Source organism: Balaenoptera physalus, assembly GCF_965194825.1.
Source record: "Balaenoptera physalus genome assembly, chromosome: 15".
In the NCBI taxonomy this organism is placed as follows: Eukaryota; Metazoa; Chordata; class Mammalia; order Artiodactyla; family Balaenopteridae; genus Balaenoptera; species Balaenoptera physalus.
Window position 1 is genome coordinate 9,121,514 of NC_138894.1, and position 14,522 is coordinate 9,136,035.

General features: G+C 41.5%; 1 protein-coding gene across 4 annotated transcripts in view; it reads left to right on the plus strand.

Annotated features, from left to right (window-relative positions):
* AFF3 (ALF transcription elongation factor 3) overlaps positions 1 to 14,522 on the plus strand; it is a 557,646-nt gene that overhangs the window by 93,157 nt on the left and 449,967 nt on the right. The gene's annotated exons all lie outside the window — the stretch shown is intronic.

The following is a 14,522-nucleotide window of genomic DNA, read 5'->3' on the forward strand; positions in this document are numbered from 1 at the left end:
AGCATGTCAAAGCTTTTAGTATGTAAAGAGGTTAATTTTTGTGTAAAAGAGTTCAGAAATTCAACGTTTTTGTCAGTTTTGAAATGTTTCAGGACAAACATCACAAGGTAGACCTCATCATGAGTTTTAAAGTAATTGTTAAATGATTCAATATTGAATATGGTGATTATTCAGATGTTTCAGGTGTCCCATCCATATTAAAATATTTGAGATCCGGGTTGGTTGTTGCTAATCAAGTGAGAATTCTCCTTGTCCTGTAAAAATGATCTTAGGTTATACGAAGAGAGTGAAATATTTTAGTTCAGAATCTTCTGGTTTACATTTTGAGTTTATTCTAAAGTGTTTTTTCACTGCATTACAAAATACATAGGATGGATGTATGGACTGTTAGACTTCAAAACAAGTAAATTACAATCACAGAGGTAGCAAAGAGGCTGCGGTCACTTGAACAGTACATCTGGATGGAAAATGAGGTTTTGTTTGAGAAAAGCACATCTCGTACTCTATTCCAAATTGATGACAGTTGTCCAGAGCATGTGAAGAAAAAATATGACTGCTGCACATTTGTTTTGTTTTGTTTTGTTTTGCTGTGATATGGTATACCAACTAAAATACAACGTGAGCTCCAGAACATTGTACTTAGGAACTGTTCACTTTTTTTTTTTTTTTGATATATTCTTTTCTAAAGATGGAATAACAGTGTGGCCAGAATATTCTTTGTATCTTAATTTGATCTAGTAACCAAACGAAACAAATGATTTGACATTTCTCATTGCCTGTCCAACAAGGCTGAGCTTTACCCATTTCTGAGCTCTCATCTCAGAAAGCGCCCGGCACCCATTGGGAGATCAATGTATTCCCCTTAGAGAAGACACACTTATTACTCTGAGATGTTTACACAGGTTCTCATGAGGAAATTAAGTGACGTGTATACCGGTAACTTCTTTTGATTATTCATTTATGATGGATCCCAGAAAGTGTTAATTAGGAATTAATGGAAGCAAAACGTAAGTTCTGCAAGCATTTATGTTTTTAAAAGTTTGTAGGAAACACATGTAGTTACCCTCTGACAGAACTGAATTCGTCAAGCTCTTGATTTTTGTTTTCCTCATCAAATAGCCTGTACCAGCCAATAAAGCATGACTCATTTTTGAACAGAGGTGACTTGTAACCACCAGGATTCCCTTTATAATTTTAATCCCCAGTGATTCCTTGTTAAAATGATTTTTATGTACCAAAGAAACTCCAAGTTTATTAGGTAACAATTTATTTACTTTGGAATCTGATGAGTTGATAAAGCTCTGGTGGAAAGCCCGTTTTTGACAACCAGGGCAGCCTTATGTGGTTAACTCTACAGTTTCATTAGGCTTTTGGGTGTGTCCTTGATCACATGGACACTTCCAGGATGCCCTTTCAGGACCCTCGATTGCAAATGATACCCTGTACAGGTGTTGGGTAATCACAGAAAGAGGGAAATGCCTGAGATAGAGGGTCATGCCGAGAGAAATTAGAGGTTTTATACAGGAAGTGTTTCATTTCCCTCCATGACATTGAACTCTCCTAACATTCTGTCAATAGGAGGTATATTTCAAAGAGGCCAATCATACATTGATAGAAAAGAAGTAAGAAGAAGTGTTGTTTGTGGAACAAAGTTATAGTTGGTGGGGTGGTGGTGGTGTTTTTTTTTTTTTTTTTTTTTTGGTGGGGGAGGGTATACAGTCCTTATTTTAGCCAAAAGCTTTGCATATTATGGACACTCTGGTAATTTGAATCTTGTAAATCTTGTGTGTTCAAACAGTCCACAATTATAATAACATGCCTCTTTCCCAGTGGGCAACAGGGTGCTACCTGGAAGTTTGAAAGTTATGCTTCCTAGCCTTCAGACTCAAAGGGTTTGTTGGTTGGTTGGTTGGTTTCTTTACAGTATCCAAGGGATTAAGAAATAACCTTTTGCAGATGTATCATTCAGTATTTATAGGGCGTTTCTTAAAGCCACAATCATAATGAAAATGGAAGAATTTTATCAACTAATTTGATTTGAGGGAATATTTGCTTTTATTTTTTGGAGGGTTTAAAACAGTGTGGCAAACCGTTTAAAAAAGTTAATGCCTATATATTTTTTAAACAGATACCACCTCTATGAAAATGTCCTTTCATTAGTACTGACATTGATTTCCACTGAGAGAGGGAATGTGTGTTTTAGGAAAATTGACAGAGGAGATGACCTGAAGGGAACTTACATTACCTGACTACACTTTTTCAGGATGTTAGCTGGAGAGCAAGACTTAAGACAGTGTGAAGAATTTGGGGGCTAAAAGGAAGCATTGGGTAAAAATGATATGAATACAAGGGATGTGAAAATATAGCTGTATGACACTGGATAGGGATGTTCCCCATAAGAAAATCAAATCAATGGCTTGGTGTAATGTGGTATGAGAAATTAAAAAAAAAAAAATTGAAGATGTGATCTCTGCCTCCAAGAAATTTACGTGAATTGAATAAATTAGACTCCAGCACTTCACTTTTAATTTGCAATTTCTCTCACAGTCCAGACGAAATTTAAAATTGGGCTTCTAAAAAATAAAAATAAAAAAATAAAAATAAATAAAATTGGGCTTCTAGGCCTGAGAAAATTCCCTCACCTTCATAGTCCTTAAAGTAGAGAAAGAGTCTATGCTATTTTTTTAAATTGAGAATTTGTGAATCTCTCTTGTCTGATTTTGCACTTGGTAAATCCTTCATTCTTTCCAACACGTGCACTCTGTCAGCTGCTGTGGCGAATCATTTGTTATCATTCTTTCATCTTCAATAATAGGTAATTAGTGTAGAGAAATTCAGTGCAATTTGATGTGGAAGTGAAGGCCCTCAAGGGAATTCCTTAACTGATACACCTGCCTCTTGGCTGGCTTTCCCCAGCTCAGTTTTGTGTTAATGAAAAACATAATTTTGTTTTTGTAACTGAGTCTTTCATTCCTGACATCACCCCTCATTAAGTGAGCCTTCCCTGGCCTGCCACTTGGAAGGGTGACTCCTGTTAGGTAGCAGACAGGGGCCTTAAGGAATGGCTGAAGCAGGCATTCTAGAACGTTCCAGGGCAGGGCACACTGAATCTTATTTCCAGTTGAAGTGAATTGTTTTTTGTCTCACACACACACAATTAATATTTTGCCCTTAACGTGTGGCATATAATTTACTGTTAACCTAGAGGGGCAGATATAGGTTGTGGGACCCAACATTTATACCGTCTTGGGGGTCCTGTTTAGGAAATAAAGAATACAGAAATATTTTACACTTGAAATATTTTTTTTAATATGTGTAAATTTATTTATTTTTGGCTGCGTTGGGTCTTCGTTGCTGCGCATGGGCTTTCTCTAGTTGCGGCGAGCGGGGGCTACTCTTCGTTGCATTGCACGGGCTTCTCATTGCGTTGGCTTCTCTTGTTGCGGAGCACGGGCTCTAGGCGCGCGGGCTTCAGTAGTTGTGGCACGTGGGCTCAGTAGTTGCGGCTCACAGGCTCTAGAGCGCAGCCTCAGTAGTTGTGGCGCACAGGCTTAGTTGCTCCGTGGCATGTGGGATCTTCCTGAACTAGGGCTCGAACCTGTGTCCCCTGCATTGGCAGGTGGATTCTTAACCACAGAGCCACCAGGGAAGTCCCCACACTTGAAATATTTACAAAAACATATATAAACACATTTTTAGGGCCCCTCTCGGAACCTTGGAGGAACCTTGGCTCCAGAGCCCCTGAAGCTTAGGCATCATTAGTTTCACAGTGCCTGTCTTTGGCTCATGGACTAGTAAGACATTGTTATTTGAAATAGGATAAGAAATTATCTAAAATGGTAATTTTAGATTGGAAAAGAGTGCTTTATATGAGTCTCAAATTTGTTAGAAATAAAAAATACATACTTATATGCTAGGTGCTATAGGCAAGGCAGAAATGGGGTAATGCTATAAAAAGAGCCTAATAATGCAGTGCCGTGGAGATAAAATATGGGTCTCAGCCTATGAAATCAGTTAGTTTGGCACATTACAGCTTCAGCAGTGGCATTCTGAAACACACGTGTTTTAGTTCCTGTTTGCTATTAATTTAATAAACGGCAGTGACTTAAACTGCTCTTGCAGAGCACTTGAAGAGCTGGGAAAAGTAGGCCTTTGCAAAGCCGGGGAAGGAAGGAAACCAGTGACTGCCGCCCCTCCCTGTAGCTTAGTCAGTGAAGGGGAAAGAGGCACCTACATTTGAATATCAATTAATAGACTGTATGTTAGGAGTTTTCGTAGGGGTTGACAATTCATCCACAAGAACACAGTGACCATTTTTGGTTGATCAAATTTCTGTTTGTTAAAAGAAGTCGTTATATTGTTTAAGATGTATTGATTAATCATAGCATTTTCATGATGGGCATTTTAAAATCACCATTTATACCACGAATAAAGAGCAGAAAGGTGAAGCACTGTGATTTCATAAAATAGCTTTTCTAGAAAAGCAATTAACTGATTTTTTTAAAGTTCACAGAAGAGAAATGAGGTAGGCTTCCTATGTCCTGTCACTCTCGGTTACCTTTGTATGAAAATGGATTTCTTCCAAATGAAAGTTGGCACCAGCCTGTCAAAGGAAAAAGGCATCTGCAAAGAAATGTGTACATTACATATGCATGCCAGTCTAAATTTCTTAATTACGTTTGAGCTGTTGTTTTCAAATCCAAGGATGCTCTCTGATTGCTCCCTGATGGAATGAGGGTCCCTGTCTGTTCTGGTCTCATCGTCACCATCACCATGGCCTCCTTCACAGTGTGGCTTAGCAGTGGCATCGATGGTTACTCTCTGTGTGTCTTCCTCTCCACAAAATGAGCATCTTCCATGCACTCAGCCAGGATGCGGAGAACTGGTACCGCTTGGACTTAGAAGTGAAGACTCACAATTTTGATCTCAGATATGGGATGAAAGCACTTGTTTTCCATCTTAATTTTACTTTTTAAAAAAAAATTATTTATTTTTGGCTGTGTTGGGTCTTCGTTTCTATGCGAGGGCCTTCTCTAGTTGCGGCAGGCGGGGGCCACTCTTCATCGCGGTGCGTGGGCCTCTCACTATCGCGGCCTCTCCCGTTGCGGAGCACAGGCTTCAGACGCGCAGGCTCAGTAGTTGTGGCTCACGGGCCCAGTTGCTCCGCGGCACGTGGGATCCTCCCAGACCAGGGCTCGAACCCATGTGCCCTGCATTGGCAGGCAGATTCTCAACCACTGCGCCACCAGGGAAGCCCTGTTTTCCATCTTATACATGGGTCATGCTGTAGGCCAGGGTGAAGGCCGGCAAGTGGAAATGTTTCCGTAGTTGTTGGTACTCTTACATTTGGTCATTGGGGCCCTAAAATGTAAAGCACTCAATCACTTAAAACTAACTTCGGTTGCTATGATCTTTTATTGAAAATGATGAAGAAAGCATATTAAAATTTGTCCTGTGGTGAGAAGGTGCAGGTGGCTTTTTCCGTCCCCCTTTCCCCACTGGCTCCTTTAGATTCACATTATAAAGCTGAGTCTTCCAGCCTTGAGGTGGGAAGCTGCTCCCAGCAGTGGAGGCGTTGTGGGCGGGACCCAGATGGAGGTGGTTGGCAAGCCCCACTTCACTTTCCCCGTGTATTTTTTCTGTTCCCATAAAGCTTCCTGTCCCAGAAAGCATGTAGATGGATGACAGGGCTGTTTTCCCTTAAACTGCAACCTTGTGGGGGTTATTCCAGACCTGGGGCTAATTGAGAGCTTGAGACTTGTGAGTTTGGAGCCACTTGAAAAGATGATGTGTGGTCCAGCATCTCCCCCGCCCTAGAGAAAGGGTCACTCCACAGTCCAGTGAGGAAAGCCTCTTCTTTTGAGTTTCATCCTTTCTTGGTCAGAAGGCACATGCAGGCTGGCGCGGAGCTCCGTGGAATGGCCAGGGCTCTGGACGCCTGCAAAGACTGGGTTCCCATCCTGGTTCTGTCATTTGTTAGTTGTGTGGCCGGGAGCCAGGGGTTGAACTTCGTCTCCGTTTCCTTCCTTGTGAAGTGGAGAGAATGATAATATCTGCTTGACAGAGTTACCGGAGGGAGGAGTAGATGAGATAAAGTATGTAATGTGCTTAGCACAGTGATATCATGATAAGCATTCAAAAAATACTGGCTACATTATTCTTATTTGAAATGCCCCTGAAACGACAAAAGCAAACAAGATATACAAATGAGGGTATTATTAGCAGTGGTTTTGCATGTGTGTGTGTGTGTGTGTGTATGTGTGAGTTGGAGAGACAGAGGCCCCATGACGAGAGGTGGGAGGAGAAAGGAAAATAAAATTCTGCAAGTTCTTTTGTGTTTATTTTGTTAAAAGTAACTGCGGTCCTGAAGACTGAGATTATCCTGGATTAATACAGCAAAGCCTGAGTGACACGACTCTCCCTTATTTAACAGTTAGCCCCCTCCTGAGATTTTATTGCCGAGTCTGGGATAGAATTTCTCATTCTGTGTATTCGGCTTTGCTGAGCTATTACTATCTGCTGTGGACCACATCATACTTGAGCTTTAGTTCCAGTTAAATGAAATAGAAAATGAACAAGACTGGGGCTGAGAAGAAACCATTAACATTTTCAGGTAGCAAGTATTTAGAATGACTCATTGAAATAGATCTCTTTGAAGGCACAGAGTATTAAATAGCATGTTTAATCGGGCTGAGCGACAACATCGCTTACCCACGTGAGGAAGCTGCGATAGTGATACCTCTGTAGTAAATGGGGTGCCCTGCTCTTTTTTTAAAAAATTTATTTATTTATTTATTTATTTATTTATTTATTTTTGGCTGTGTTGGGTCTTCGTTTCCATGCAAGGACTTTCTCTAGCTGCGGCAAGCGGGGGCCACTCTTCATCGCCGTGCGCGGGCCTCTCACTATCGCGGCCTCTCTTGTTGTGGAGCACAGGCTCCAGACGCGCAGGCTCAGTAGTTGTGGCTCACGGGCCCAGTTGCTCCGCGGCATGTGGGATCTTCCCAGACCAGGGCTCGAACCCGTGTCCCCTGCATTGGCAGGCAGATTCTCAACCACTGCGCCACCAGGGAAGCCCTGTCCTGCTCTTCACATGCTCCATCCGGGGCTGCACCAGGGGACCAGCGGCCTGCTGGCCACCCCTGGACGTGGCAGTTTTCTATTTTGACCCAAGGTCAGCCTTCAGGGCCAGCAGACACTTTCACAGATTGGTTGGCTTAGTACAGCAGAAATGAATTGTCTCACAGTTCTGGAGGCTAGAAGCCCAAAATCAAGGTGTCAGCAGACTTGGTTTCCTTTGAGGGTCATGAGGAAGGATCTAGTCCAGGCCTCTTTCCTTGGCTTGTAGATGGTAATCTTCTCCTTGTGTGTTCAGGGTGTGAAACCTCTACCTGTGTCTGTCCCATTTTCCCCTTTTGGTAAGGTCATCAGTTATATTGGATTAGAGCCCACTCTAAGGACCTCCTTTTAACTCAGTTACCTTTGTAAAGACCCTATTTCCATTTAGAATTTAAAATTGGGGGGGATCACAGTTCAATGCAACAGTGCCCATTGATGGCATTTTTATGACTATTTGATAAATTAATAATGTACAGTGCTTAGAACAGTGGCGGGCACATAGTAGACACTCAAGACATCCACACTAATGGTAACAACTATAATTATTATTATACTTCTTTATAGTAGCTCTGGCTGCCTCACATTTCCCTTCTGATATGCTCAGCCCTAGATGGTCTGAGAGCTCAGAATCCGGGAATTGAGGTGAGGTGGATGAAGTTCACTAGAATTGGAGTGTCTTGTGAGGGCAAGGATTTCTGTTTTGTTTTGACTGCTTTGCTTAGGAAAGCATCCCTGACTATGCCTGGCGCATAGTTTGTGCTTAGTTAGGTATTTGTTGAATCAGTCGATTAATTTAAGGACGTGGGTGAAGGAAGTCACTCCCTTCCAACCCCTGACCTCCTCTCGCTGGGGCCTCAGTAATTTCTGCCCAACCTTTTATGGGAAGAGAGGAGGCCGCCACTTCCAACAAGTAATTTATAGCCGCTGTTCCGAAGGGAAATGGGAACCATACTTACTGATGTATGTAAACACAGCCCAAGTGAAATAAACCACAGAGCTATATGCTGGCCTCGGAAACAAAAGCTGAAGCAGGCTGGGCCTCTTTCTCCCTGTTCTCCTTTGTTTGGTTTCCGTGAGCAGAAGCCCTGGCTGGGGGGCAACACGTGTGGCGGGCCATGTATGCGATGCTTCTGGTTTCCGGCCACGTGATGTGAGCTGTGGCGAAAAGACGTGGGAATGAGCAGGGCTATGGGGGGCTGTAGGGAAGAGCCTGCATCTTCAAACTTTCTGCCCCATGAATTAAGTTTTCATGGACTTGAAAGAGCCTGGAATACTTGGGCTTCTTGGAGGCCCCCTTGATTCCAGTGGGCGCTGATTCCCAGAATGTCCCTTGGCCCTTTCCCTCCATGTGTCTCTCTGTGCTTCGCTGATCCTGTTTCTGTCACGATCGCTATTCCAGTTACTCGTGGTAAGGCACTGGTTCATAATTTACACACACGTAATGCACATAGTTATCCAGAGCTCTGTTTATTTGTCGTCTTCCAGACACATCCTTCGGAAATATTGCCGGTTACGTAGCATTCAGGTCCACGTAGCCCTTGGTCAGTGCAGTAAATGGTTGACCTGTTTAAATGTGTGACAGAAGGATAAACAGTGGAAAACAGAAAAGTGTACACATTCACCTATTTACCAGCCCTTCGGCTCCCCTTCCCTTTGATTCTCGGATGTCTTGAAAATCTCAGAGGGAGAGCGTTGGTGACGGAAGGTCTCCCCCAAATCCCAGTGGCATGTCTGATTCCTCTCTGTGTCAGCCCCATACAGGCGCATCCTGTCTGTGTCCAAACTCCACAGCCAAGAGGCAGCTCACAGCCTCCTGGGGGGCCTTCCCACGTTTGGATGCTCTCACCTTTCCTATGTTGACCTGCAAATCCACCTCTCTGTAATGAATGCTTCTTAGTTTTTTTTGTTTGCTTGTTTGTTTCTTTTGCCGCTCCATGCTGGTTGCACGGTGGCCTGTGGGGTCTTAGTTGCCCGACCAGGGATTGAACCCGCGCCCTTGGCAGCGAAAGCACAGAGTCCTAACCACTGGACCACCAGGGAATTCCCTCATGCTTCTTAGCTTTAGTTGTGCCCACTGGGATTTCAAATCGCTGTCTATTTCTGTTGTGTTTTACTCTTCACTCCTGTAGGTTAAGTCCTCGCCGTGCCCCTCTGGACAGTACACCACGCGGGGTCATGCCACCCTTTCCCGATAGACATTCAAGTCCATTTAAGCGCGAGTTTTCAGAGTAGCCTTCCTTGCTTCATCATAGCCCATCTAAATCACTTCTGTATAACCTTTTGTAAGTGGTGATAAGTATCAGAGGAAAAGGAAAAAGCAGAGCAGAGTAAAGGGGGCCGGGGATGCACATGGGGTCAGAGGGTAGGGATTGGGTTGCAGGGTTAGAAAGGGTGGTTAGCGTAATCCTTCACTGAGCGAGTGAGATTTGAGCACGAAGAAGGTGAGGGAGTTTGCCAGGAAGACAGATGGAGAAAGTGTCAGGTAGAGTAGGGTGGGCGTTTTGAGCCAAGGCCCAGGTGGGGACAAGCCCCTTGCCCTGGAACAGCAGTGAGGCGTGCGCTGAAGTGGAGTTTGCGGCGAGGACGGGGACGGGAGGAGAAGCCCCACCATCTGAGCCTTTTTGGCCCAATAAGGACTTGGGCTTTACCGTGACTGAGAATGGGGAGCCATTGGCGGGTTTTGAGCACAAGTGTTGTGATCTGACTTAGGTGTTACAAGGATCAGTCTGGCGGTCATATTAAGAGCAAATTGTAACCGGACAGGGGTAGAAGCGGGAGCTCAGTCGGCAGATTGCTGCCCTGATCTAGGGGAGAGCTGATAGTGGTTAGGACCAAGGTGGTAGCAAAGATAATGAGAAGATTGGATTCTGGATCTACATTGAAGGAGAGCCGGTAAGGTTTTTGACGGCTCGGATGACAGATGGAGAGGAACTGAGGTCAGATTTTGACCTGAGCAACTGAAAGGAAGTTGCTGTCACCTGAGATGGGAAAAGCTGTATGGGAAGCAGGGTTTGGGGGGAAGAGCAGGAGTTTACTGGGCTTATTGAGTTTGGGGTGTCTCTTAGTCATCCAAGTGGAGGTGGTAAGTGGGCACACAAATTGCAGTGACAATTCTGGAGTTTGGTAGGGAAGGAAATCTACATCTGGGCCAGAGATGGAGATTTGGGAGTTTCCCACATACACGTGGTATCTAACGCCTTGAGGCTGGATGAGGTCTCCCAGGGCGTGAGTGTGGCTCAAGAAGAGGGCTGAGCCCTGGTGCAGTCCTACGTCAAGGGGTTGATGGGTAGAGGGAACCCGCAAAGGAGACGGAGAAAAAGGGATCAGTAGGCAGGAAGAAAACAGAGTGCAGTGTCCAGAAGCCACAAGGAAAGAGGGTGTCAAGACAGGGAGGGAATGATCACCAGTGTAAATTTTGCTGATGTTGTATTTAGTAACATGGAGGAAATGTTTTGGGGCCAAAGCCTGTTTGGGTTGAAGAGAGAATCAAGCAGAGGAATTCACACATTACATATAGACAACTGTCTCCAGAAGTTTTGCTGCAAAGGTCAGCAGAGATTTTGAAAGTAGCATGTCTTCACTGTAAGACTTTGGATGAAATTGAAAACATAAAGGAGAAAAATAAATCACTTGTAATCCTACAATCTGGAAATGATCATAATTAACATCTTGGTATAGATTCTTCTGGTCTTTTCCTAGACTTCCAGCGTCTTTATGGAATTGGAATGAATCTATTATATATGGTCATTATCCCATTCATTTTTCTAACATACCATAACCACTTTATCATGTCATTGAACAGTCTTTGGCAACATTCAGTGCTGTTTTTTGCATCTTATTTAGTTGAGAGATTTCAGTGATTTTATCCTGTGGAGGTACCATAATTTACTTACATAATCCTTTTGTTGGTCATTTAAGCTGTTTTCAGTTTTTTTTTTTCACTATTGTAAATTTTTCTGCAATGAATGGCCTTATAAATAAATTTTGTGTTGATATAATATTTCCCAAGAAAAAATTCTTAGACATCTAATTTATAATTCTAAATGAACAAAACCTTATCATATATAATCTTTGTAAATTTTCTGTTCATGTCCTTTACCCATTTTTCTGTTGAAGTATTTGTATTTTTTCTTACTGAGAAAGAGTTCTTTAAAGTTGACGTTTCCTAAATATATTGTAAGCAATTTTTAGTCTTTTGATTAACATTGTTTATAGTAGTGAAATTACATTTTGTATCTTTCTTCCTGTGATGGCTTCCTTTGTATTGGGTTAGAAAAACCCGAACGAACTTTTTGGCCAACCCCTGTTTTAAAGGCTATTTCCATAGGTATATTGAAGAGTTAAATCTAACCTATGAAACCATGAAAGAACTAGATGAAAAGTTACCTATCTGGAATTTATTTTGCTATAAGGTAAGGCTTTACTTATTTTTTCAAATAGTCAAATTCCAGTATAACTGATTAATTAGTATATCTTTTCTTTATAATTTCAGTAAGAAAAGAGATAAATGGTCCATCTTTATGGAATTGTGATATAGCTATAGGTAGGGATCTTATGATACAATTTCTTATGAAACTGGAAATTTTAAGTCAATATGTCCAGCCTTTCTCAAGTCCTACCACTTTGACAGTCTGCTTCAACCATCAAAGAACTTCCTTTCTTCTAAATTCCTATCATGTCCACATGTGTTGTCTTACCATATATTATTATTTACTTTTCTTTGTGTCCATCTGATCTCAAAAATATCTTGTTAAGTACCTTGTGGTCAGGCTTCCTTCCTGTTTATCTTTGCCTCAACATCTAGAATAGGATTCTGTTTGATCTAGTACAGAATTATTTTGTCCCTGAGTTCTAGACATTGAGTTTGTTTCTGCACCTGATAGAGACACACCTACTTTCATTGGTTTGAATGATGTTTGGTGACTCAGTGACAGAAATAAAGACTAGAATGAAGCTCAAACATAGCATATAATCCGACCCAGCCTTTATCTCCATCTGCTTACCAGTGATCTTGCTGTGTCCTAATAAGCATGTCATTTTCTATCACACTTTTCTCTCTTTGCTTATGCTTGGAGTGTTATCCTTTCCTAGTCTGCCTGCCAAATTCCTTTTTTCAAGGCCAGTTCCTCTTATAAAATACAACAATAATACTTGGAAATTAGAAAGTCACCACCTAGAATTGAGAATTGTTGACATATTGGCATATTTACTTTCCATCTTATTCTTGATATTTTTCTGTTTCATTACTTATTGTTTTTATTAATAAGTTACAGGCTCATTTAAACAATTTAAATAATGAAGAACAATGAAATTTAAAAACCAAATCAGGGGTCTTCCCTGGTGGTCCAGTGGTAAAGAATTCACCTTATAATGCAGGGGCCACGGGTTCGATCCCTGGTCAGGGAACTAAGATCCCACATACAGCAGGGCAACTAAGCCCCCGCTCCACAACTACTGAACTCGCGTGCCTCAACTAGAGCCCGAGTGCCACAAACTACAGAGCCCATGCGCTCTGGAGCCCACACCACAACTAGAGAAGCCTGCACACCACGACAAAGAGCCCGCGCACCTCAGTGAAGATCCTGCATGCCTCAGTGATGATCCCGTGTGCCGCGGCTAGGACCCGACGCAGCGAAAAATAGAATAAATAAGTAAATAAAAAAATCTTAAAAAGAAATAAAAGCCAACTCAAATCCTACCATCCAGAAAAAAAATCACAAACATAAGATGAACTTCACTCCAGACAACATTCTTTCTCTTTCTTCCTGTCTTTATGTTTCTTTGGATTCATCAGACGTGGAGCTGCTCTTGAGCTTTGATGTACATTCTGGTATACCCATCCTGTTATTTCATGTAGATGTTTCATTCTTTCTGCTTAAATACCTGAATAATTTCTTCTTTAAAACTCTTCAGCTTAATGAAAATGTTTCAGTATTGAGCATTTCCTGAAACATGGAGTGCTCTTTCAGTCTTTCAAGATTAGTTCACTCTTCTAGTTCAGGGAATTTTTTTTTTAATATATTAAGTGTTTGCACATGTTTTTCACACACACTGGTTTTGATTTGCCTTTGAATTGAATTATCCTTATGTTGAGTCATAGTGGTCTTTTTTTTTTCAGACCTTTTAGCTCCTTTCTAATTGCTTTGATCTGTATTTTTTCACCTGCACTCACTATTATTTTCCTAAGCCTCTTCTTCATGTCAGTGATTCAGTTTGGGGTGTACCTTCTGTTTCTTACTGCCTCTGATTTTTTTCCCATAGTTGTATCACATGATCATTTATTTTTGTTAAAAAAAAAAAATATATATATATATATATACCCCAATGATTACTTGTCATTTTTTTTCTAAGAATTTACAAAATTTTAATTCTCATTTCTGTTGTATTAATTGTAAGATTAATTTATTGTTATAATTCTGGGTTTTATTTTTTCATGAAAAGGTTATAAATCAAACTCTCCTTCACTTAGACTATTAAATTTTCATTTTTCCTTTTAATGGGCATTTTCTAGTTACACAATCCTCAGGAAAAGAAGCATTTCTATTATAAATTAATTAGAGCAGAGTACTGCTTCACATGATAGATTCCAAAAACAGTGGCTTAGAAAACAAGACAAAAGTTAATTTTTCTTTCATTTTAAATCTGAGACGGTGTGGGGCTTCTGTTCTGTGATATCCTGTTGTGGACTCGGGCTCCTTTTCTCCTGTTGTTCTATGACCAGTAGGAGTGTTAGGCTCATCCACGTGATCCAAGATGGTCCACGTTCCTTTCCAGCCTGGGAAGAGAGAAGGGAAAGCGGAGCGCACCCTGCCCTTTCACCGTTCAACTTGGAAGGAGCACAAACCACTTTCTTTCATATCCCCCTGGGCAGAATTAGTCACCCGGCTCTCTTAGTTTCAGAGAAGGCTGAGGAAAGCATCCAGTCTTTATGCGGGTCACCATGTGCCCAGAGAAAATTTTTATCATTACGGAAGAAGACACGAATAGATTTGGAGAAAAACAAGCAGTCTGTGCCGTATAGTACTTATTACTGTATATCAGTGGTTGCTTGTTTAAAGGTTTGTCTCTCATGGTTTCCATGAGCCCTTCAAAGGAAAGAATTATTTCCCCATTCTGACTTCCCCAGTGCCTGAGTCCAACGTATATAATAGGTGTTCGTTCAGTAGTTTTTGTTGAATTGTTGTTTTTGAATTAAAATGACACAGTCTATGTAATTTGTTGAATTTCTGGAAGAATGGGATCTATAAATTCATCAAGTGTTTTAGAACATTATAGAAATTTTTGACAAACAGAGAAAGGCTCCCTATTGTATTATTATATATGATGATTACCCCTGAAATCAATGATATTACAAAGTATATAAGTTTGATTGAAGTAAGTATAAATATAGCCAGTAATATAGG